We start from the raw sequence: 25,918 nt of genomic DNA, 5'->3' as shown, positions 1-25,918 counted from the left end.
ATCTCATTATGACTAATTTGCATTTCTTTGAAGGCCTAATGGTATTCAGTATCTTTATGCGAGCTTATTAGGTATGCATATGTCTTCTTTTGAGAACTGTCTACTCAAATAATTTGCCCATGTAGATGTGTAAGAGTTATCTATATATTCTGGATACAAATTATTTGTAAGATACATGTATTGCAAATGTGTTCTTCTCTCATTCTGTAGCTTGCCTCTTTATTTTCATAACAGCTTAATTTGATATAGTCCCACTTACCTATTATTGTCTTTTATGGTTTTTTCATGGTCTGGTGACAAGTTCACAGAGGAAGAATTCATCTCAAGGCTACAATTATTAAAATTCAGTTACTTGATTGATTCTGCATAAGGGAGTAATATTAAGGACCTTTCTATAAGAATGATTGTATCTTATGTTTTCTATTAGCTAATCCCCCAGATAATGAAACAATTCTCAGACATTGTCCTCCTAACCCCTTAGATGTCTAAATAGAAAGAGTTATAGAGCCTCAGGGATATGAAGGAAATAAGTCATTCTTGCTATCCTTACGTTGAATAAATATTTTAGTATTCAGACCATTTTTCCAACACAAATTTCCAGAACGTATTTTTATTAAAGAGAGCAATATAGCATAACTCATCTGGATATTAGAAGAAGAAAGGAAATGAGTACCTTCTTTCCAGTGTTTTATTTATAGGATGCCTGCCTGAGTTTCCACAGCTTGACAGTGGAATGTCTCTAGTCAACGTATCACCTTCTCTCAAGTAGAATCATGACCCGGCAGTGGCTAAAGTGGTCCTGTTGGCGCAGTGAGAGCTTTCTAATTAATTAGAGCTAGGTATGCGTACTGGATTAGCAACTTTGGCAAGTCTCTTAAATATTCTGAGCCACAGTTTTCTTCATTTGTAAAATGTAAAGCTTGGGATATATAAGCCAGTATATAGCAGGCTCTCACTAAGTGATAGATAGATAGACATAGACAGATGATTGATAGATAGATAGATATATAGATAGATAGATAGATAGATAGATGATAGATAGATAGAGATAGATGATAGATAGACAGATAGATAATATAAAGAATGAAATGAGGAGATTTTATTGCTAGTGCATTTTTATTAACAGAAGAAAGGAGGCTGAGAAATTGATGAAAACATATAACAAGACTAAAACCTGGTCTTCATTTTCAATAAATTCTACCTAGGTTTTTGGTCATGATGATAATCTAATAACCTACTTTCATAAGAAGCATTTATTCTGGAAGTCACGGATACTAAATAATGTCCCTGGCATACAAAACCTAAGAGGCAAGTGGTATCACAATAATTTTCAAAGATAAGGCGAAACACAGTTAAATGTTACTAAGACCTTATCTCCCTATGACACCCTTTAAATTTTTAATTAGTAAATCAAAACTTGAAAAATACAAAAGGACTACATTAGAACACCCACCTACATTCCTCTGCCCATCCTACCATGTCACCCACAGCCCTGTTCCTTAAAGCTAAAGCGGTTTATTACCTATTCAGGGTTTCCTTTTGCCAATACAGTCAAAGATAAATGTATATTCTTTCCTACCTTTTGTCACACAAAAGTTAGTGTACTAAGCTCACTGTTGCGCATCTGGCTTTTAAGAAATATAGTGGCCATGAGAAGCCACTAAGAATCATTCCAATCTTAGGTACTGTGCTGCTGAACCAAGAACTCTAAGCTCTTTTTTTCTTCTTTTTTTAAGACAGGGCCTTGCTGTGTTGCACAGGTTGGAGTGCAGAGGTATAATTTCAGCTCACCGCAACCTCTGACTCTTGGGCTCAAGCCATCCTCCCACCCAAGAGGCTGGGACTACAGGCATGCACCACCATGCCCAGCTAATTTTTTGTTTGTTTGTTTGTTTGTTTGTTTGTTTGTATTTTTTGTAGAGACAGGGTCTTGCCATATTGCCCAGGCTGGTCTCGAACTCTGGGCTCAAGTAGCCCACCCACCTCCACCTCCCAAAGTGCTGGGATTATAGGGGTGAGCCACTGTACCTTGCCTCTAAGCTTTCTTTAAGTAAAAGGTGACCTACCTACTGGCAATGACTTAGTTCTCCTTTTGCCTAGAGACAGAAGGTGACAGTAGGTAAAAAGTCAAGGCCTCTACAATGTCTGAAGACATAATCTAGAGTTAAATACTTGTGAAAACAAGCCCTGAGGATTCTGACATTCTACCTTCTGGCAAAATCAGTCTTAAGGGGTTTGTTTTAGCCTGAAGGCTTGTGCTACAAATCAAAGTATATTTCAGCATAAAAGTTAATGCAGCTTTTAATAGAGGAGTGAATGTTTTCATATGCAAAGCTTGAAAGGGAAAGAGAATCTAAAGCAGTCTTATTTTTCTGGTTAGGACAAATGACCAGGAGAAGGCCTTTAAGGCAATTGTTTGCATGGTGACTTAATTGTCACCCTAGAGGAAACTGTAAGCCTCTTGAAACACTGTCCTTCAGGAAATTTATAGGAGAGATCTTTCTGGCAGTCGTAATGGTGGGTGGAGCACAGTGTTGAAGTCATTATTGTACATGCAGTTTATTTGATGACTAAACTGCCTGGAAGCAGTTTCATCTTTCTGAGTTTGTAAGCATCCTAGCTTGTTTTTCAATAACCTAAAAGTACATGTATATGATGTTACTTAAATCTATCAGAACGGAAGGCAGGAGGAAGTTGGGGTCAGTGATACTATCATAAAGTATTAGGTCATTTAAATCATTCGTAATTTACTTTCTGAGAATACATTTGCTATGTCTGCAATAGATTGGCCTTCATTTCTGTGTTTTGCCTCTGCTGATAATCAAGTTTATTTGCATTTTCTGAGTATAAAGCAAGTAATTATGAGAACAAGTGCCCTGAAGACAGCTGAGTGGTAGGTGTAAGGCAGTCTGGCTTCCAGATTTTCTATGTTTCTAGATTGTGAGAGAGAAAACAGCAAATCCCTGGAGTCTAACCACAAGGAGGATGCTGCCCACTTGCATATGAAGACCAAAAGCTTCCAGTTGAATAACACTGTGCTTACCTCTGTGGATGTTGGCCATATTTCAGGACCTTGGTAATAGGACTCATGCCTCCTAAATTGTGCAGGAAAACCTTGCAAATTTTGCATCTATGTCAACTCACCCTGTGAGGTCAGCTTTTGGCAAGATGATCAGACCATGTACTACTTTTGGAATCCTGCAGAAGTTGCTGGCAATCCTCAGAAGTGTGTCTTCCAATTTGGAACAAGATTTTGAAGCCTAGATAGAAACAGAGAGAATCACTTTTCTTCCTGGTCCTGTATAACATAATCTCAAGCTTTCTTGGACGCCCACTCTTATTGCCTAAGCCAATTATTGTGTATCTGGCCCTTAATTCCACACTACTCTGCAGCATCTCATTCAGCTATTGTGCTATTTAGCTTTTACATACTGTAGTTTTCAACACTTTATGTCACTATATTAACATAACTGAATTAGAAGCTCTTTTGTGGCAATATTCTATTATTCATTCAGCCCATATTGATTGAGTTCCTACTATGAATCAGATTCTCTTCTAGGGGCTGATAATAGAGTTCCTGTTATCTTGGAGCTCCAGACAGTACAATGCAAATATGGAAATGCATCTATAATATGTCAGATGTGAATAATTAATGAAGATCAAGGGCCAAGAGAGTAGGAGCTGGTTTCCATTGAATCATGAGGGAAGAAAACTCAGTCCGTGTGGAACTAGGCAGAGTCCTGAGTTTAGTGAGGGAATGAGCCGTTCAGACAATAAATACAGGAAAGAGCACCTAAGGCAGAGAGAATGATGATTAGTGGATGCCTGGTCCTTGCATAGCAGTGTGTTTGTCACATTCCAGGAAGAGCAAGAAGGTAAATATGGCTAGAATAAAGAGGGAGAGGGGAGAGTAATAGGAGGTGAGATCAGATACACAACAAAGAGCCAGAGAGGACAGAGCGAATCAGCTCATAGATCCTTGATAGAACTGTGGCCTTTATGCCCAGTGAGATGGGAAACCCTTGAAGAGGTGGGACAGATGAGAGACATGCACTGTCACATGTTAACGGTTCACTTGAAGGCTCTTAGGAAATTGACTGTAAGGGAGCCGGGGAGAAACACAGACCAGTTACAGAGATACCACATCACAGTCCAGACAAGGGATGTTAGTGGTGAAAACTAGTGCCTAGAGGGGTGATTCTGATGTAATTTATATCCAGCAATCATCCCTCAAGAGAATTTGGGCCAAGCAATTTGCCTGAATCTGTGCTTTTTACCATTGTACTAATCTGTTAAAATAGACAGTGAATAAATGTTATATTAAGAAGATAGATTGATTTCATTCATTGGAAAGTGTGTGAGCCATGACTACTTGTACATCTCTTAGGTAGCTCATACTGGACTGAGACAAAATGATTAGCAGATTTGGATCTTTAATATTTCTTCTACCTTTCATGTCTCATTTTAGGATAAAGTTCTAGTTATTTATTTTTATTTCAAAATGTGATAAAGAAATCTTCTAAGAGAAGATAAAAACCTGTTTTTATTTTCCTTTAAGATTTGGACAATACTGATATTCTAGCATTTTAAGGCTTAGACAGTAGGTGACTATATCTCATCATTAGCAATCTAGACCCAACAACTTGTTTCTTTTTGAAGGAGAATGTAGAGCGGGTCAAGCCCAAGGCTATCCGAGGAAGAAAAATATTTCAGAAAATGTTCATCACAGACACACAAATGACAAATGTTTGGGGTAATGGATATGATAATTATTCTTATTTGATCATTACATGTACACATTGTATACATGTATTGAACTATCACAATATACCCCCTAATTATATACAGTAATTATGTGTCAATTAAAAATAATAATAGCCTCTCCATTTACCCAGAGAGGGTCCATATGGCATTATTCTGAATTCCCCTCAGAACTTAAAGGGAAACTTTTACAATGGCCAGAGCCTGTGATGTCCTGAACACGAAAGAGGAGGATGTCCTCAAATTTCTTGCAGCAGGAACTCACTTGGGTGGCACCAAGCTTGACTTCCAAATGGAACAGTACATCTGCAAAAGGAAAAGTGATGACATCTGCATCCTAAATCTGAAGAAGACCTGGGAGAAGCTTCTGCTGGTGGCTCATGCCATCATCACTGTTGAAAGCCCTGCTGATATCTGTGTCATATTCTCCAGGAACACTGGCAAGTGGGCTGTGCTGAAGTTTGCTGCTACCACTTGAGTCACTCCTATTGCTGGCCACTTCACTCCTGGAACCTTCCTGCACCAGATCCAGGCAGCCTTCCAGGAGCCATGACTGCTGGTGGTTACTGATCCCAGTCTGTCACAGAAGCATCTTAAACTAACCTGCCTACCATTGCTCTGGGTCACACAGGTTCTCCTCTTTGCTGTGTGGACATTGTCATCCCATGCAACAATGAGAGGCCCCTCACTGGGCCTGACATGGTGGATGCCAGCCTGGGAAGTTCTGCATAAGCATGGCATCATCTCCCATAAATGCCCATGGGAGGTCATGCCTGATCGCTACTTCTACAGGGATCCTGAAGAGATTGAATAGGAAGAGCAGGCTGTGGCTGAAATTCCCAGGAGGAATTTCAGGGTAACTGGACTGCTGCATCTCTTGAGTTCAGTGCTACTCAGCCTGCAGACACCCCTGGGCCCACTCAGCAGTTCCCTAGTCAAGACTAGAGCTCTTGGCCTGCCACAGAAGCCTGGTCTGCAACTCGACTGCTTAGGCCACCAGATGGGTAGGAACAACCACTGAGAGGTCTTAAGCTGTTCTTTCACAGACTCTAAAGCAAGATGGAAATAAGCTTGATGGAAAACAACTATCAGTTTCTAAAAATATTAATAATAATAAAAGCAAAAAAGTATTTTTAAAATAGTCATTAGAAGCATTCACACTGTCAATCAGTATTTATAAATATTTATTGGGATATATATTCATAAATATTTATGGATATTTATTAGCTACCATGCTGGCCAAGATAAATAGATACAAAGGTGGATACTGCAGTCTGGTTGATGAAATAGCAACCAATATACAGCTACATAGAAGAGCGATGCCAACTACAGGATACAGATGTGTAGGATGCTATGAAAACTTAGAGAAGGGAGGCGGTCTCACTCTATATGGGTGAAGCATGCCACAAGATATTGATATGTGAGATGAGGCTTCAAGGAGGTGCATGTGGACAAGGAGGTTCACTGACAAGTTTTAGTCTTTGAGAAGACTGAAATTAGTAGGGACTCCCTCTAAAAATGAAATAATCCACAACTGAAGAAAAACTTGAAGATTACGCCAGTGTCATCAGATGGCAAGAATATCCATAGGTTAGGTCTCAGGTGTGAGGTAAGACTCCTAATTGCTAACTGGATGAGACAAAAATCGTGAGGTTGACTGTGGTTTCTGGATGGTAAGCATGTTACTGCTATTGGGAGGATTCGTGATAAGACCTGAGCCCTCAGTGGTGTCAATAATCTTTAAAGACTTGTTTTGAAGTATTGCTATATGGGTCATACTTTATTCCATGAAAAGTTTCCTGAAATATTGCAAGGGTTTTTGAAAAACAAATTTGGCCTTATTTTATACAGATCAGAGATGCTTGTAGATATAAGAATCTTACAACTAATTGTTTTTATGTAGTTAACACTCTTTTCGTCTTTGGAGGCATTCAAGCTTGCTATTAAGATAGAGAGGCTGGAATAAATCAGCTTTGATGCAGATTCTGGCTCTAGTACCTACCTGCTATCCTTCTTTACTTTAATTAGCCTTTGTTTTGTCATCCAAAAAATTGAGAGAATAATAGTGCCTTCATCACAGAATTATGATGGAAACACAATCAGTATACGTAAAGCACTTAGCAAAATGGCTGGCATGTGTTAGGTACTTAATGCGTAAGATTTCTTATTATACTCAATCCCCAGTTTACTTTTTGTACACTTGCATTTCATAATGATTTTGCCTTAAGTAACACACTAAATTATATAACACAAACCAACCTTTATCTAAGAATTCTGGCTTAGGGGATATGATGAGAATATGCTTCCTGATAGTGAAGAAAAACAGTACAGAGATTTAATGTTTCCCTGTAAGTAAAATAAAATCAGTGTCTATGTATCTGAAACTTGTGTATCTGCTTCAGATTCTTTTGTAAAGTTTCACTAGGTAAGACCAAGACAGGATTTTTATGTTTGGCTTTGTTATACCCTAGCCTACTCTCCAAAGAGTAGCACTTCCTCCCCACAATCTCCAATCCTATATAGCCTCAAGTTTCTCCTCAACTGCCTTCATTTTTGCTTGTGAAAGAAGAACTCTTATCTTGTATAACTTTTTCTGTCCCCTCCTGATAATGAAAATTTGACAGCTCAATGTCTCACTCTCCATATTACCTTATAGAAGAATCCTAGTTAATATAATAGTAATTGTTAATATCTATGGCCTACTTCCAAATGACATGGATAAACTAACAAGTCCTTTTAATACATTGGCTTTATTTTAGTATGAAATAGATTTAAACAAAAATAAAAACCTGGGTAAGATCAATGCCATTTTGCCATGAATATGAGTTGTAAATTGAGAAAGATGGCTGGTGCGGCTTAACGAATGACCACAGTGGATAATTCAGTCTGAGGAATGTGAGAAGACTTTTAAACAAAATCTGAATAATAGGTCTTGACATTTCAGTGCACATGTGTTTGTGTGTATGTGCCCACATGCATGTATATGAGTTCATTTAAATTCTTTTGCTTCTCACACTTTGCCTACCAAATAATTATGATATTCCAAAATATGCATGGGTTTCAGAGCCAATGTTAGTTATTAAATTGTGTAATTAGACTTTGCAGCTCACGTATTTTATATTCTCATAAAGACTTCATGCATAAAGACTTTTGTGCATAAAGACTTTATTAAAAGTTTCTCGGCTGGGCACGGTGGTTCAAGCCTATAGTCCCAGCACTTTGGGAAACCAAGGAAAGCAGGTCGCTTGAACCCAGGAATTCGAGACCAGCCTGGACAACATAGTAAAACCCCATCTTTACAAAAAATACAAAAACTAGCCATGCTTGATGATGCACACCTGTTGTCCCAACTACCTGGGAGGCTGAGCTGGGAGGATCACTTGAGCCCAGGGAGGTGAAGGTTGCAGTGAGCTGAGATGGTGCCACTGCACTCCGACCAGGGCAATAGAGTGGACCTTGCCTCAAAAACAAAAAACAAAACAAAAACAAAAGACTTTCCCAGTGGTTGATCCTATTCTATTTAAAATTATAATATTTCATTATATCTACGAAGTAATTTGAGTTCTCTTAAGAATTTACACATTTCCTGTGAGGATGCTGTGATAAAGATATAAGCACTAAAGGGACTTTGGAGTGCTCTCTAGAAAAGTCAGAATGATTATTGTCGGAATTTGATGAGATCGATTCTCCCAGAACCTCACAGCAGTTCTCACTTCTATGCTTTAACATACTGGGATTCACTATGACATATGTCACAAATAATTTCTTATTTCCAAATGAGTTGCTTAAGTTTACATTGATTTAAAACTCTCCCTAAAACAATGTGGTACTCTTAAGTGTGAAAAAAGGCAGTAGTTACAGATATTTTGTGTATGGCTTAAAGCATGGTCTCAGACTATAGTGGGACTATGAGTCCCCTGGGGAGGCTGGTAAAATGCAGATAGATGGACCCAACCTAGGTTGAGGCACAAATTTGCATGTTTAACGAGTAACTCAGGTGATTCTGACACAGATGCATAGACATCACATTTTCACAAACAGTGGTGATGGGGTCAAAGAAAAGCTTCCCCTCTGTCCTTTATAGGTTCACTGAAAACGAACTGACAAAAGACCGATTAATAGGGGAAAAAGGCAAACAGCATTTATTTTAATGTGTATATGGACACAGAAGCCATACCCAAAATGTGAAACTCAAAGAGGAACTAAATGGTTGAGGTTCACATATGCTCTTTGTAGAAGAAAGGTGTACAGACCCAGGAGGAAGATATCATTTTGTAAACTATTCTCTTTGGAAGATGGATGGAACAAATTACGGAAGGTGAGGGGCAGAACACAGGTTGTCTTATTATGCAGGTAAAGTTCCCCAGGTAACCTCTGGGAGCTTCCCTTAGAAGAATAGGTGAGGAGACTGTCTGGGCATGGTAATGACTCCCAGTCTCTTTTCTTCTTCCTTGGTGTGATCCTTCCTGGTTATTTGATGGGGTTTCTAGGGAGGGGGCCTTAAGACAATTGGATTTCTTTAGAAAGAATCTTCCTTAGATAAGAAAATTTCAGACAGAGTCCCTCCCAGTGATTCTGGAAAGAGGATCTGAGAGACAGGGAGGTAGGGGAAAGTCAGAGAGAGACCTTGGTTCTTAGGCTTATTTCTATGGTCTTTCCATTTTGAAAGCACTCAGCATGCTGAAGAGCCAGGTTTTGGAGAGTCATTTTCTGAGCCCAATGGCAGCTTGACTTCACCAATCTCAAAGAGACCTCTTAACTTCCTTCCAACCCAAATCCCTTACTCTAACTCTCAGTCTCTAGGACCTGCTGGGGTATATTCTCAGCCAAAGGAGTTTTGGCTCACAGAGCCCAATACCTTACAACAGGTGCTGACATCTGCTAATTCCTAATGAGTTACCCTCCTACTCAACTCTATTATGGGAGATTGCAGAGGGATTCTCTAGATTGTATTTCACTTCCACCTACAAAGAAAACTGAAAAACAGGTTTTTTTTTTAATTTCTAAATAGAATGTTATATTTTTTAAAAGCTACTGAGTAGGATAAGAGAGTCCAAAGAAAGCTACAGTTATTAGCGACTTATCTTGACATAAGGAGAGATAATACAGAAGGAAGAAAGGAATAACATTTTTCTAATATTCATAAGTGCAAAATAGAGGCTTTGGATTTGGGTGGGGATTTGTATTTTTTTTTTTTTTGCCTCAAGCTCTAATAATGATAGCTGTATTTTTACTGTCAATTAATACTTCTTAGTAATTGTGCTCTTTGTTTTGGAATTTTAAAAATAACTACTGTTTAAAAATCTATAGAGACAAACTTTTAAATATACCTTCTGTTATTGAATGGCCCATCATTGATGTTTGGGATTTTGCATCAATTAATGTCATAATTTCAACAATTCTGTGCTTGAACTAAAAAGATAAATGACTCATGCTATATTTATGTACAACAGAAGTTCCAGCTTTCCTCACTAGTCACTCTAGTATGTCTCTATCCATTCATATATGTAAAGGGAACTGCTTCTTTCCATTTTTTATCATTTAAATTAATGATCATTTTCAGAATCTTATAATGATCCAGTGCTAGAATATTATAAAACAAATATTCTATTAACAGTCAGCAATCTGAAGATGTAACTATCTCTTGAAATGTTAGGAATCTTTGTTTTTTATTTGCTTGAATAGAGAAGGATAACATTACAAATTTTACTTGAATTTTTAATGTTTAAAGTTTTAAATTGCACTGAACAACTATACAGAAATTGGACCGCCCTTCCTTCCTTCTTTTCCTCCTTTCTTTTCATTGTCATGGATACAACACCTATTCATTGTCAGTCAATTTGGCTAACACTAAAGAAACAAAGACCCAGCCTTTGACAGATCTCCAGGGTTAATGATCTAGTTGCAGAGGCAGAGGAAGGACACAGTTAACCCAATAGAAGTTAGTAAGTACTGTGGAAGCATCAGATACTGAGTTCACTGAAGGAATTCATTCATTTTTGGAGTGCCAGGCTCTGTCTCAGTGCTGAGGATGCAGAGTACATTCACTGAATTCAAGACACTCAGCTTACAGAGAAGAATGATTAATTATAATACAATGCTATAAATCTAATGATAGAAAATTGCACAGAATATTTCAAAAAGCAAAGAACCTGTAAGTCAATGGAAACAAGGTGCCATTTTCTGGAAGAGAATATAACAGAAATGAGTCTTTGGTGATGGGCAGGAGTTAGCCACGCAAAAAGCAGAAGGCCACAGTCACAGGTTATAAAGCATGTTGGAGAGGAGCAACAAACAAAATGTTACTTCTGGGGAATTGAGTTCTATGCAGAGAGTAGAGAGTTGTAAGTGGAGAATAAGGCAGATGACAGTCTGTAGAGAGGCCCGTGGTCACCTGAAGAGAAAGGACTTTATCTTGCCCTGGAGAGACACTGAAGTTAAGAGGACAGTCAGACAACTTTACCTTTTACACCCTGGCAGTTGTATAGCCAATTGGTTTGAGAAAGACAATACTAGGAGCTTGGGGCACTGGAGAAGTTCATGTGAGAGGGCAGGGACAGGAGTGCTGAAGAGGATAGTAGCAGAGATATAAAAGAGGTGAGGTCTGTAGCACTTACTGGTTCGCTAAGAGGAAGTGATGTAGAGGGGGAAAGTCAAGAAAGACACCCCAAGTTCTAGCTTGGTTGACTAGATGGAGGGCAGTGCTAGTGACTGAGACTGCTGGAGGTGAAATAGGCATGCAGAAAATGATTACTTTGCTTTTGGACACATTGATTTGAGGTGGTGTGTATCCTTGGACGAGCCATCACAGGTAATTAGATATTTGAATGTTGGAGTGGGCATTTGAGAGATTAAATAGACTTGGGGGTCACAGATTAAAGGGATCGTTGAAAAACTCTTTTGAGTTTTATTTTGGACACAACGAATTTAGGAAGTCATTGGAATATAGCAATGCCCCTACAAAACTCAGAAGTGAGGTTGAGTAAAAAAACAGTAGCATATTCATGGACTGTATTTCTCTGAGAATACCCGAAGTAGGACTGACTAGGCAGTTAAATCTACCCAGGTGATGGAGGAAGATGTAAGAGATACAGGGAAATTGATGAAGCATAGAATAAAGAAGCACAATAAGAAATTGAGCATCACATGTATGAGGATGTGGGAAAGCAGTTGAGGAGATGACAGAGTCATTACAGAAAACACTGAGCCAGGAAATTATAGAAAATACTGAGCCAGTTCCTGAAATGAAAATTTCTCTGGTTATCACTTCTCTTGGGCTACAAAGTAACAATTTACACTAGCTGGGATTTCATAGTCCTCAGTGGCCCCAACAGGTTCATGCCCTTAGATCCAGATTGTGGCGTTATGATAAGGAGCTTGTTCTTCCCATCACAGAAGTTATTACTACTTGCAGCCATTCAATTTAGCACTTCATGACATACAGGTGTGCATTTTTCTGTACTTGCTTTGCATGTAAATTGAGGCAGTGGTGAACACAGTGTGTGGTGAACTCACTTTTTTAAAATTTATTTTTAAATTGTAAGCTGACAACTTATAATTTTCCGTATTTATGGGCACTAACTGTCACATTAAGCCATAGCCTCGGTTCATTCAGTCTTATGGGTGTTGACTCTCAACTCTGGCTAGCAACTGGAATCATTTGGGGAGCTTTAATTAAAGACTGATGAAACAATACACGCCTCAAAGATTATGAGTTAATTGCTCTGGGGTGGGGCCCAAGGTCTCATAAATTTTAAAAATAACCTCCAGGTGATTCTCATGTGCAAACAAGATTGAGAATCATTGCTGTAAAGTAAGAAAACACCTGCTTTACCAAATCAGAGTAGCTGCGAAGAAATTGAATAAAATAGGGAATGTGTGGGAGAGTGTATTCACATGGTGGGGGCATTGAGGAGTGAAACAGCAAAGTCCTAAGAAAGCAGCAAGAAAGGTTTTCTGTTTGGGGTTTATTTGTTATTTTTAACATTTAAAGTTACCTGTGGCAGGTAGGCAATTGACTGGAGCAGTAGGCAACCTAGAAGTTTCTATGTTCCTCCCAGCAGCCAGGAGGTCTATGAAAGTCCCTTATCAGCAGAGCAGAGATGCTGCTGTGGCAGGCATTCTACAGGACCTTGATCCCACCATGGAAGAGTTCCACCAGCGCATATTTATAGTTGCCTGACTTGGGGAGTCTGTCTCTTTTTCCAAGCTGTCCACTTGGCTGTCTACTTGTTGTATCTATCTCCAGAGAGATATAAAGGAGGTGACTGACTGATAGGGGAAGTGATATAGAGGGGAAAGTCAGGAAGGACACCCCAAGTTCTAGCTTGGGTGACTAGATGGAGGGCAGTGCTAGTGACTGAGAATTTTGGAGGTGAGGCAGGCATGAAGAAAATGATCAATTTGCTTAACATTGATTTGAGGTGCCTGTGTCACCTTGGAAGAGCTATCACAGGTAATTAGAAATTTGAATGTGGGAGTCTAGGCATATGAAATATTAAATAGATTTGGGGGTCACAAGATTAAAGGGATCATTTTAAAAACTCTGAGTTTAATTTTGGTCACAATGAATTTAGGAAGTCATTGGAATGTGGCAATGCCCCTACAAAACTCAGAAGTGAGGTTGAGTGAGAAACCAGCAGCATATTCATGGACCATTTTTCTTCCATGCCTTGTATTCTAGTACCTTGTTGAACCTGCAGGCTTAACTAGTTAATCATTGTTTGGCCTTGGGCAAGTTATTCTAATTCCTCTACTTTGTATTTCTTCATCTGTACATAAGTTTGCTGTGAGGGTAAAATCAGATAACACATCTAATGTACCCATCTCAGTGGTAAACAGATTGTATTAAGCCCAGAGAAAAAAAATGGTGATTTTTCTTTTTAATGGCAGCCACAATAATGTAGCCTGATCTTGTGTAAATCAAGTGGCAGTGCAGTTCTATGCATTATTTATTATTTATTTTATTATTTGTTTTCTTCTTCACCTAGATTTTTCCCTAAGACAAAAACATGTCTATAAGCTTTTACAGGTACGTCCAATGTAATGAACAACAGAAGAAATAAGAAAGATACCTGTGTACGTTAATTGCTTGGTAATTTGTACATAAATTATCTCAATGCATAATTTAAGTCACTTATCACACCCAATAGTTTCGCTATTTCATAAAATACTAAGTTAATTTCCAGCCCACTGGAGCCATACACACTCACACACTTGGTGTTTAGAATAAATATTTATACCAGCAGACCCAACTGTTCATGGATTCTCTACTTCCACTTAGAGAGATTAGACTAAGAAAATGGTGCCCTGTTTACAGAATGAGGGTTAAACAGGACTGTTATTTTTGAATGTGTACACTTGTTTAAAAAAATGCTTTATAAATTGCATTAATGATATGGTTTGGCTCTGTGTCCCCACCTAAATCGCATCTTGAATTGTAATCTCCAGGTGTTGAGGGAGAGACCTGGTGGGAGGTGATTGGATCATGGGGGCAGTTTCCCCCATGCTGTTCTCGTGATAGTGAATGAATTCTCATGAGATCTGTTGGTTTTATAATTGTTTGTTCCTCTCTTGTTCTCTCTCCTGCCACCATGTGAAGAAGGTCCTTTCTTCCCCTTCGCCTTCTACCATAATTGTAAGTTTCCTGAGACCTCCCCAGCCATGGCAAACTGTGAGTCAATTAAATTTCTTTCTTTTACAAATTTCCCAGTCTCAGGTAGTGTCTTTATAGCAGTGTGAGAATGGACTAATAATATTAGCTATATGAATATGTTATTGTTAGCAGAAAAAGGAATCTTGATCTAGACCCCAAGAGAAGGTTCTTGGATCTAATGCAGAAAGGAATTCAAGGAAAATTGCAAAGTACAGTGAGAAGAAATTGAGCTTTATTGAAAGCTCCTCCATTACAGAATAGGGTGTCCTTAGACAGCAAGTGGAGGAACGCACCGTCTTTGTTTCAAGTTTTTCTTATATAGGGATCTTGTCTATGTAAAGGTAAACTAAGCTATGCCTGTTTGTAGGTGGGCTGACAGCATGACAAAACTTATCATTTTATTGATTTAAAGAAAACTATTCCTGACATTTTAATGTGTAAATGCATCAAAGCATAACTATAATTATCCTGAAAGCATATATTGTTATGAGTATTGGGACATCTGGACTTTCTGTTGTTATGGGAGTTTGTCCTTGTAGGTATCTTTATATTGTTTCCTGAGTAGTAAATATCTTATGACCATGTGACTGGCAATAAATGCGCCTTACTAGTTTTGAGATAGAGTTGATTTTAAAATAGTGTCAACTCTGACTCTCCTGGGCTCCTGCATCCCTGACATTATTGCTATTAGGATGCTGATTTATTGACTCTTCTGTGAAAGAAAGGGGTTGAGAATAGCACATTTTCAGTACACAGCGTATTGCTCTGTTGGCACTTTGGAAACGCTTGCTTACTTGCATTTTTAAACATATCACTTAAGGCTGGGCATGGTGGCTCACACATGTAAACCCAGCACTTTGGGGGGCCGAGGCAGGCGGATCACCTGAGGTCAGGAGTTCGAGACCAGCCTGGCCAACATGGTGAAACCCCGTCTCTACTAAAGATACAAAAATTAGCCAGGTGTGGTGGTGCGCACCTGAAGTCCCAGATGCTTGGGAGGCTGAGGCAGGAGCCAAGAATCACTTGGACCCGGGAAGCAGAGGTTGCAGTGAGCCGAGATCACACCAGTACACTCCAACCTGGGCAACAGAGCAAGACTCTATCTCAAAAAATTAAATAAATGAATAAATAACTTAAAACTTTCACCTGAAAAGGATTTGGGATTCAAAAATAGTTTCTCTGTAGCATCAGGTTTAAGGGAGAGTCTCCAGAATTCTTCCCCTATATGATAATGACAATGTAATCCTCACAATTAAAGACCATGATACATTACAAGTTGGTGATTTCCCCTTCCAGGCGCTTTGGCATTTCACCCTTTTCAGAGCTAAGGAGAAGTCAGATAAAACAGGCCAACAGTATGGTCTGCATCAGATCACTACTTTGCAATAGTTTTATTGTGCAAATGCCTCATCTGATGCCTCATCTGACACCAGATCTCCATCTTTATTAACATTTAGTTTGAATTCCTGGAAGGAAAAATCAATAATAGCAAATGCCCCTGTTTTAGCACAGCCATCAGAGTTCCATCAGCCAAATGAATATGTAGGAAAATCATCCTGGTATCAGTGGGCAATGATCTTATTAAACTATTGCACAAGGGGAAGCTGAATATTACATAGAAAGTTAATACCAGTGCCACCAAAATCTGTCCTTTGTCACAGCCATGTTTGAAATAAAAAACAACCAGCAAAGACTTCAACCTATTAATAGTAACTGTTTTGATTAGGTATGAAAATAATCTTTCAAAATGACAAAAATCCCATAAATTACAAATTCTTTTAAAAATTGACAAATACAAAAAAATTCACAAAATCTAGAAATGTTTTTATTAGTGAATTATCTGACATGCCTCTACAATACTTGCTTTTCTTTTTTTGAGACGGAGTTTCACTCTTGTTGCCAAGGCTGGAGTGCAGTGGCGTGATCTCAGCTCTTGAGTGTTAGGTATAAGATCAATGTTGTACTTTGTAACCTAGGTTTTTTTAAGCCTGTATTTTCTAGACAATGTGTTTCCCTCTGTTAGATAATAATCAAGTGTTTTTTAATTCAATTTCAAGGTAGAGGTATGACAATTAAGATTGTTGTCAATTCCCTGGTCATTTGATACAGACGCTGCCTTCGCTGTAATTAAAAAAAAAAAAATTCAGTAACTTATCATTCGTTCCATTCAACATACTTAATGCTTACCTGAGCCCTTATGTTTAGGGCATTGTGTTAGTAACTGTGGAAGGTAGAGAAAGCATTACAGCTAGATGGAAGGTCTTTGAATACTACTCTTAGGAAATGGGAGGATATTCTTTGGATCATATATAGGAAGAGATCATTGTTGAATCAATGGGAAAGGTCTATGGAGAGACAGCTGTTAAAAGAGAGATATTCTTTTTTTTTTTGTACTGAATATCAAGATATTTGCTTGAGAATCTGATATCATAAATGGGATAATTTATAGTGTTTCATTTCCTTCATTCTCCCTGCATGCCTTGTCTCCCAGAAGTTATAACTTGGGAAGTAAATCAAGATTTCAGCTTAAATTGACACCAGAGAACTCAGAAGTTCATACCTAGCACCATCGTCGTTTTTCAGGCTGAGCTCAACTCCTTAAACTCTTTAAGATGTAAGTCTTTGCTTTGCTTTTAGATAGGTGAGATCAGTTTCCTGCCCTAAAAAGAAATATTTTCACTCAAATAGATAGAGTGAATCAAAATATAGAGTTGTTACAGTACTAAAGTTTGCATGAGAAATTCAACACATTTATTCATCTCTGCCACATAAATGCATTTCCTATCTTCAGAACAATTTATCTTCAAAACTTTGCTCTATTTGAATTGCAGCAAAATGTATTACGCTATGGGTATTTTTAGTAAGAAATACCAAACAGTAAAACTGGAAAGGTACCCTACTTCCCTGCTAACATACAACGGTTATAAACCTTCATCTCAGTTTATCCTCTGTTCACAGCCGACTCAAGTAGGCAATAACAATCACTGGGCTACCACATAGCCCTTTCTCTTCCAAAAACCAATGCTTCTCTTATTTCTAAAGTGGTGAAGAAGAAAAACTCAAGAGGCAATAATCCAATGTGTTAATATATCTCATTGGCTCTATTTCAAAATCTGAAATAGAAGCACTTCTGTGTCACCAGACGATGCCTCTGATGGATTATTGACATCTGAATGGTCTCTTAACTGCTCTGGCTGCTTCAACCTTATTCCCTGTAGTGGATTGATTAGCATCGCTCCAAAATCCATGCCCACCCAGAGTCTCCTAATGTGACTTTATTTGGGATTAAGTCTTTACCGATATAATTAGGGTAAGAATTGAGATGAGATCCTAATGGATTAGGATGGACTCTAAATCCAGTGGCAATCTCCTTGTAAGAGACAGAAAAAGAGAAGATACAGAAACACAGAGAAGAAGGAGATGTGAAGATGGAGGCAGAGACTGGAGTAATGTATCTATAAGCCAAGGAACAACAAAGATTGGCAGCATGAGATAGATTCTCCCTGTGAACTTCCTCAAGAATTCCCCTGTTGACCTCTTGATTTCACACTTCTGATAATTCTATAGTTTTGTTTTTGAGATGGAGTCTTGCTGTATTGCCCAGGCTGGAGTGCAGTGGCACCATCTCGGCTCACTGCTACCTCCACCTCCTGAGTGCATGTGATTATCCTGCCTCAGCCTCCTGAGTAGCTGGGATTATAGAATTGTGCCACCATGCCTGGCTAATTTTTGTATTTTTAGTAGAGACGGGGTTTCACCATGTTGGCTGGGAAATTCTGTAGTTTTAAACCATCCAGTTGGTTGTAATTTTCTATGGCAGCCCTGGGAAATGAATATACTCCCCAATAGTCTAACTTTATTTCCTTCTACTCCAGCCCTTGTTCACTCTGCTACATTGTGTACTTTGCAATAAGTTAGACCATCCAAAGCACAATCCTGACTTGAGCCTTGACACTTGCTATTTCCTCTCTTGGGAGTATCTTTCCTTCAGATGTGTGCTAGGCTTTCTCAGTAATGTCTTTAACACTCTGAAAGATTACTTGTCTCTGAGGTCTTCCTTGGTGATCTTGAAAAATCACATACCTTCCTCCTCCCCATATACAGATAAGGAGGCCCCACTCCTTATCTGTCTTCCCTGTTTATTATTCTTCCCAGCACCTACCACTCTGACAAATATTTTACTCCTCCATTTGCATATTGTAGCTCCTTCCTCCAGTTTGCAGGCTCTGTGGGCAGGGATTTTTTACTGTTTTGGTTGTACCTATATCCCTCACACCTGGGGGGTTCAGCGTGTATCACAATGAGTGTACCCAGGCATAAAGGAATAAATGTGCAAATTAAAGATATGTATTTTACTTTAAATTTATTTTTACTTAATGCATTCATTCATTCATCAAATATTTATTGAGTCTCTAAGCTCAAGGCTTTGATGAATATTAGGCTTTCTTAAAACAACGCTTAAAGTTTTAAGTTTTCTGAAGGCAAGGAAAACTTTCAGAAAACTTAAAACTTCAAAGAGTAAATAAATAATATAGACAAAAAGCAGTAAGGGAGGGCAAGGGAAAGCAATCTAAAGTGAGAGTATTATGGTTCACATACTGTGCTGGTATTTTTAGTGTTTGAAATATTTTAATGTATTTTAATAAATTCATCATTTTATGTATATGTCTGTATTCATTTATTTATTTATTTATTTATTTATGAGAAGTCACGATACAGACCAATGTGGGACAAGCTCCTTCCAAAACCATAAATTGCCATAGAGCCCAGGAAGGGAGAGGCCATTTCAGGCCAAGTTGTTCAGGGAAGGCTTCTTGTGGGAGGTGGTATTTGAGCAAAGCTACGATGGGATGCATGATTTTGGTAGGCGGTGATTATCAGTACCTGCTCCAGGGACAGCAAATGAGATCATGGATGTAACATGTGTGTACTGTGTCCAGGTTTAGTGGGAGAGAAGTCTGGAAATACAGGCTGAAATATTCTGCCTATGGTACTATGTGAAGTAGATTCCTCCAGTTCTGTTCTAAGGAGAGAGAAACAGGTAGGAAGAGTCTCTGCCATTTGAGTGTATTTGAAAAACTTTATGACTCAGGCTTTTATCCTTAAATCCCTGTGCCTTATTTGTTTCTTCTCCTCTGGGCATATCCATTTTAAGTACTAAAGTCCCACACTCAATTCAAGACTCCAGCAAGTGTCTGGTCTCGGTAGAAACTGACAAATTAGATGAATGAGAGGTATGATGGAGCCTGGTTTTCAACTCTTGGTTTGTGTTAAGTATTGAGAAGGGGAAACTTTATAAGTTCTCCTTCTCTGGTTATCTGTGACATTTGTCACCTCTAATCAAGTCATCTCTCTGCCAGCTCTGATGTCTGAACGTTGTTCTTTCTCATGCACACATTTCTTTTCAGGAGACTATTCTCTGTCTTGCCTGTAGTAGATACTTATGAAGCAGTAGTTCTTGATTTTTATTACTGCAGTTTGTTTATGGATTCCTCTTTCTTCCTCCTAGCTTTCCCTAGATGTCATTGACCCTGTGTTTACCTTCTTTGCATTGCCTCATTTTGCCACAGAGCCAAGCACAGATCAGACACCTAATGAACACCCATCAAACTTGGTTAAATGCTCAAGGAATAAGCATTATTTTCTACTTCAACTCTCATATGCATATGGGTAAATTTCAATACTCTGTCTCTGACCAGACTTTGTAATTCAATTCTGTATCTCCTGAAATGCAATATTGTAAATATTGTAGGAATTAAAGTCTTAGCCATACTCCCTGTTGAGTGAGTGTATTTTAAAGCAAACATCTGATATCTCTGCCACTCACTTTTCTCGTCTGCACAATGGGGATGATAATAATCATATCCATATATCATTTGGGAAATAGGCTAAGTTGTGAGAGTAGCTATTTGAGTAGTTGTGCCTTCCCTATGCCACCATTAGGTGACAGAACATCTCCCTTTGGATATTTGTCATTATTTCCCAACATAGAATCCCTCTATGAATCCTATTCCCTCTTAGAATTTTCCTTTCTCTGTGACTGACCCTACCACTATCTTAAGTCTAAACTTGGATGCTGTTTTTCCATTGTCCCTTTTATTTCATTGTTCCTCGGGCTTATTGATTCTTCTTTCAAAATGCGTTTCAAATTTATCTACTCCAGGGAAGGTGTTTGTCCTAAACTCCAAACTTTGTCTTCTAACTGCTGCATGCTGTCTGTAGCGTCTCACAATTCAACTCCCATCAGACATCACCAACCAGAAATGTTTTTGAAAAAGACTGCTTGTGTCATTTTACTTCCCAAACAGAAATTCTCCAGTTCTTCTCCACTGTGCTTCTTTTATTCACGCTCATTTGTTATTTTAATCAACTAACATTTTTAAAATTCCTATTTCATGCCCAAGCAGGTTGTAAGATGCTAGGGATGAAAAGGAAAAACAAAACAAAACAAAACAAAGCAAAACCCAAAAAATAAAAATAAAAATAAAAAAATGATTTTGGGAAGATTCTGGAGTTCTCATTAGCATAATGATTTTTACATTCTGCTTAAATTCCTCCACTTCAATCTTTATTTTGCTCCTGACTTCAAATGATCCTGCTGCCTCAGTCTCCCAAAATGCTGGGATCACAGATGTGAGCCACTGTGCCCGGCCCCTCTCTGATCTTAATTTCCCATCCCCTGGAGCCAATGCTCACCCTCACTCCTGTCCCAGACACCCTAGGTTCTATATTCCCATGAATAACATGTTTCATTCCATTTGACTTCAAGATATTGTTCGTGCTGTTCCCTAACCCAGAATGTCCTTCATTTGTTAAGCAAATATGCATTGGTCAACCTTGTGCCAGGCACTTTCATTTCTGTATGTCCTTCAGGATCTAATTTAAAATATGCTTTGTTCCAGTTAAGTTCAAATGAAAAATCCCAGTGCCTTCATCTGTACCTTATGGAGATACTGGACACTGACTTATTTACTGCCTTAGGGTTTTGCTTACTTGTTGCATGTCTTGTTTATACTCAATACAATTATAAGCTCAAGAAATTCAGAGTCATTTTTAACTTCTTATATCTCCTTCTTCCTTTCCTTTCCCCATACCCACTTCAACCACACAATGAGCTGCCTACAGGAAACATTTTGTAAATTCTTTTTAGTAAAACAAAGTATTGAAGGAGGAGATATTGGCCCACACCCCATTGCTCACTGTGATAAAGCAACTTACTAATGTTTGTTTTGTGGAAGGTTAGTTGTTTCAGAAACTTAGGTACACACAAGAAGAGTTTCCATATTCAAATATATTTGGGAAATTATGAGTTAAAGTTAAACCAATGTATTTACAGCAGGACATTAATTTCTTCTAGATGAAATTATAGTTTTCCAAACTTATTTTTAAAACACCAACTTTTTGGTGAAGACACATTTTTAGAATGAATGGGCGACAATCACACGTCCAGAATTGCCTGAGAATTCCTGGAGTTCAGTCTGAGATTTGTAATTGTTACATGGAATAACATATGACTTTCTTCCATCTTACTACTTCATCATCTTCATGGTAGACCCTCCAGAAATAATCAAAGCAGGAAATAATAGAAATGAATATAAAGCAAAGTCAACAGGAAACACAGTAAATGGAGTCATTATGGATGAGTGAAAGGACAGTGATGGCCCTGTAAATCGAAGCTAAAGAGGTTGTTTTGCAGTTGAGTAGAAGCAGGCAGGCATATGCAAAGAGAATCAGGTTAGGATTTGGGAGACCTGGGTTTCATTTCTGGCTTTGCCTTCAATTGCCTTAAAATTTGAGCAGATCATTGAATGTCTCCACATCTCCTTTTTGTTTTGTTTTGTTTTTGTTTTGTTTTTGTGTGTTTTCCCATTTATATAATGAAGAGATTAGATTAAATAAGTGCTAAAATACCTCCTAGATCTAATGTTTATGTTTCTGCAATGCAGATTCTTTACATTTTAGTCAGGCTTCACCTCTGCATACAAATCCGTGAAATATGCCTAAAGACATAGGCGTAGTGAATGAAATATTAGAAATCTATGGTGAGGAACTCCTGAAAATGATTGGTTGATGTTGTATATCCCCTCTGGTAGTTTCTGTGCTGGTTCCCTAGAGATAATAAACTCAGGTTGTTAGTTGTGAAATGTCATTTCTGTTATTCATTCTGAAGTGAGGAAACAATGGCTGCCTAGGGAATTTTTAATGTGATGTATGGAGTTTAGTCATCGCTAATGCATTGTAATGTGACTTTTCTAATGGAGCCTTGTGGAAGATTATGACTGGTTCAGTTTTGGCTCCTCCTTAAATTGTGCCAAATGACAAGAATGCAGGCATTTGGCCAAAGCTGACCAGGAACTTTTGAGGACCATCCAATTCACTAAGTTTGTGAGTGACCACAAATTTGAGTTCTAAACACATAGGGAGGAAGGTAGGGAAATTTTAGTCAATTACAGATTTTCCCACCCTAGGAACCAAAGATTTTCCTTTCTTTTATCTTGCATTTTTAACAGATTGCTTACAAGAATGAAACACCCAAATACCTTCTCCATTTGCCCTCCTAAATGTTTGCTCTAATACTCCTAAAACAGGTTTTTGCTTGGGCAAATAACATGGAAAGGCAAATAACTCCACACACAACTGTTTACCCAGTAGCTCATGCCAATGTGTGGTGGGCAGTATTGATTTTTCAGGAGTTATACAGCTCTTTTAACTAAAATAGCTAAAGGTCACAGTATAGTTCTCAGGTAGGGTAATGGTCATGAGGGTATTTAATTGCCATAGTTATTCAACTCTGTATTTTTGAGATACCACCAGTAGATGGTGATTAATTAGTGACTCTTTTATGAAAAGCAAGATACAACTAAAAATAATGTAGGAAAGGACTCTTCGTATCAAGGTGTTCATAAACACAATTAGAAAATCGCTTCACTTTTGTGCTTAGATGATGACCATGAATAATAGTATGAAGTCAATGATGTTTATCTTCAATGTTTATCTTATTTAATATATACTGATTTCATTCCATGTGGTCTGTCCACAACCAGCTGAAGTCAAACCTTGATTATTTTGCCTGTTTCCCACAATTCACACAAAATAAGCATAAATGCCACCCTTGACACATGGAATGTTGCTATAATTGTGTGACTTGAGTTCTGCTTATTGTGTGGACTCAATGAGATCAACCTATCTCCAGCAAGTAATCAGATTGTAAAGGGATGTTTGTTCTATAAAGTTACCTAGAATCATCTCGGGGAATGCTTGTGTTGGGGGAGGTAGTGGGAAAATTAAATAATGATCAGGGATATAGTAATAAATAAGAGAGAGTCCCTTCTTCCAAGACTCTCAGCTAATAGAGACTTGGAGAGGAAAGATGGGGACAGCAATAATTACAGTACTGTCTAGTAGGGGCCAATGCAGAGGAGAGACAAGGAAGATATGTGGAGAGTGGGTAGATACCTGGAGGAGGTAAAACTTGGGCTCGCATTTGTGGGATGAGTAGAAATTTATTAGGTAATTAAAAAGGGAATCTTTTCAGATATAACAGCAAATCCAAAAGAGGGGATTAGATAATGGGCTGTGTTATGGGAACACAAAAAAGTTCCTATGGATAAAGCACAAAGATGTTTGTAAAATGTAGCGATATGTGGCTTGTGGCTGGAAGTAGCAATATGTGGCAATGGCTGCATTGTGAAAGGTATTGAATGGCAAACAAATTTTAATTTAAAAAAATCATTGTTCGAAGGTACTGAAGAGCCATTGGTAACTTGCAACTTTTTTTCCTACTCTTTATGTATAGATATATAATTTTCATATGTACTAAAAGTGGTCATATGCAGGCTTTCCTTATTTGATTCCACCTTTGCCTCTTCATTGTCATTACTAAACTACTTTCTCAAGGTAATCAGTGTCAGCAACCTCTCATGTTTTTCTCAGGATTTATTGTCTATTCTCACACTGCCATGAATAAATAGCTGAGACTGGGTAATTTATCAAGGAAAGAGGTTTAATTGACTCACAGTTCTGTATTGCTGGGGAGGCCTCAGAAAACTTACAATCATGGTGGAAGGTAAAGGAGAAGCAGGCACCTTTGTCACAGGGCACCAGGACAAGGTGAGTACAACAGGGGAAATGACAGACACTTATAAAACAATCACATCTCATGAGAACTCATTCACTATCATGAGGACAGCATGGGGAAACTGCGCCCATGATCCAATTGACTCTACCTGGTCCTCCCTTTGATATGTAGGGATTATGGGGATTACAATTCGAGGTGAGGTTTGGTGGGGACACAGAGCCAAACCATATCATTCCACCCCAGCCCCTCCCAAATCTCATGTCCTTCTCACGTTCCAAAACCAATCGTGCCTTCCCAAAAGTCCCCCAAAGTCTTAACTTATTGCAGCATTAACTCAAAAGTCCACAGTCCATAGTCTCATCTGAGACAAGGCAAGTCTCTTCTGTCTATGAGCCTGTATAATCAAAGCAAGTTAGTTACTTCCAAAATACAATGGAGGTACAGCCATTGGATAAATACACCCATTCCAAATAGGATAAATTGGCCAAAAGAAAGGAGTTACAGACCCCATGCAAGTCAGAAATCCAATAGGGTAATCCTTAAAGTTCCAAAATAATTTCCTTTGATTCCACTGTCTGTCTGGGGCAGTCCACTGTGTGTAAAAAGCCATCTGATGATTACATAAGAACATCTTTTTAAAAGTATATTTCTTTACCATTTCAATTTGATCTTCTAGAAATAGCCTCTTTTGTTTGTCCGTCTTGTTTTTATTTTTTTATTTTTGTTAATTTTTGAGAGCTCTTTTCTATCCTCTGCAATAGTAATATTTATTCAAAGTCTATGATTTTGTTAGTAGCATATTTTGCCATACAAAAGATCTAACTTTATCTGGTATCTTTTTGCTTACACTATTAGGGTGTCCAGTTGTGGTTAAGAAGGCCTTCCATGTGATTACTTAGATATTCTTGCAGGATTTTAAGGTTTTATATACATGATTAAGTTTCTAATCCATGTGGTATTTGTTTTTGTATTATATAACGTAAACCAGGGGTCTGGTTTCATTTTTTTTCTAGTTAAACAGTCCATTGGACCAATACTATCTATTAAATAAACCACATTTTTCCTCCACTGAATTTAAATAAAACTGTTATCATATGCTAAGTTCTTCTTTTATTTTTTGTTTTTTGCTTGAGATAAAGTCCTGCTGTCTCCCAGGCTGTATTGTGCAATCTTGGCTCACTGCAACCTCTGCCTCTTGGGTTCAAGTGATTCTCCTGCCTCAGCCTCCTGAGTAACTGGGATTACATGTGTGCACCACCATGCCTGGCTAATATTTTGTCTTTTTAGTAGAGACTGGGTTTTACCATGTTGGCAATACAGGTCTGAAACTCCCAACCTTAAGTGATCCACCAACCTTGGCCTCCCAAAGTTCTGGAATTACACATGTGAGCCACCACACCTGGCCATCATATACTAAGTTCTAT

General features: G+C 38.3%; 1 protein-coding gene and 1 pseudogene across 1 annotated transcript in view; both read left to right on the top strand.

Moving 5' to 3' along the window:
- Positions 1–25,918, top strand: part of RAB27B (RAB27B, member RAS oncogene family) — a 170,604-nt gene that overhangs the window by 22,285 nt on the left and 122,401 nt on the right. The window lies entirely within an intron of this gene.
- On the top strand, positions 4,955–5,879 carry LOC140709048 (small ribosomal subunit protein uS2-like; annotated as a pseudogene).

The sequence above is a fragment of the Chlorocebus sabaeus genome, chromosome 18 (assembly GCF_047675955.1).
Source record: "Chlorocebus sabaeus isolate Y175 chromosome 18, mChlSab1.0.hap1, whole genome shotgun sequence".
Classification (NCBI taxonomy): Eukaryota; Metazoa; Chordata; class Mammalia; order Primates; family Cercopithecidae; genus Chlorocebus; species Chlorocebus sabaeus.
The sequence above is the reverse complement of the archived record's forward strand: the minus strand, read 5'-3'. Positions and strand labels throughout refer to the sequence as shown.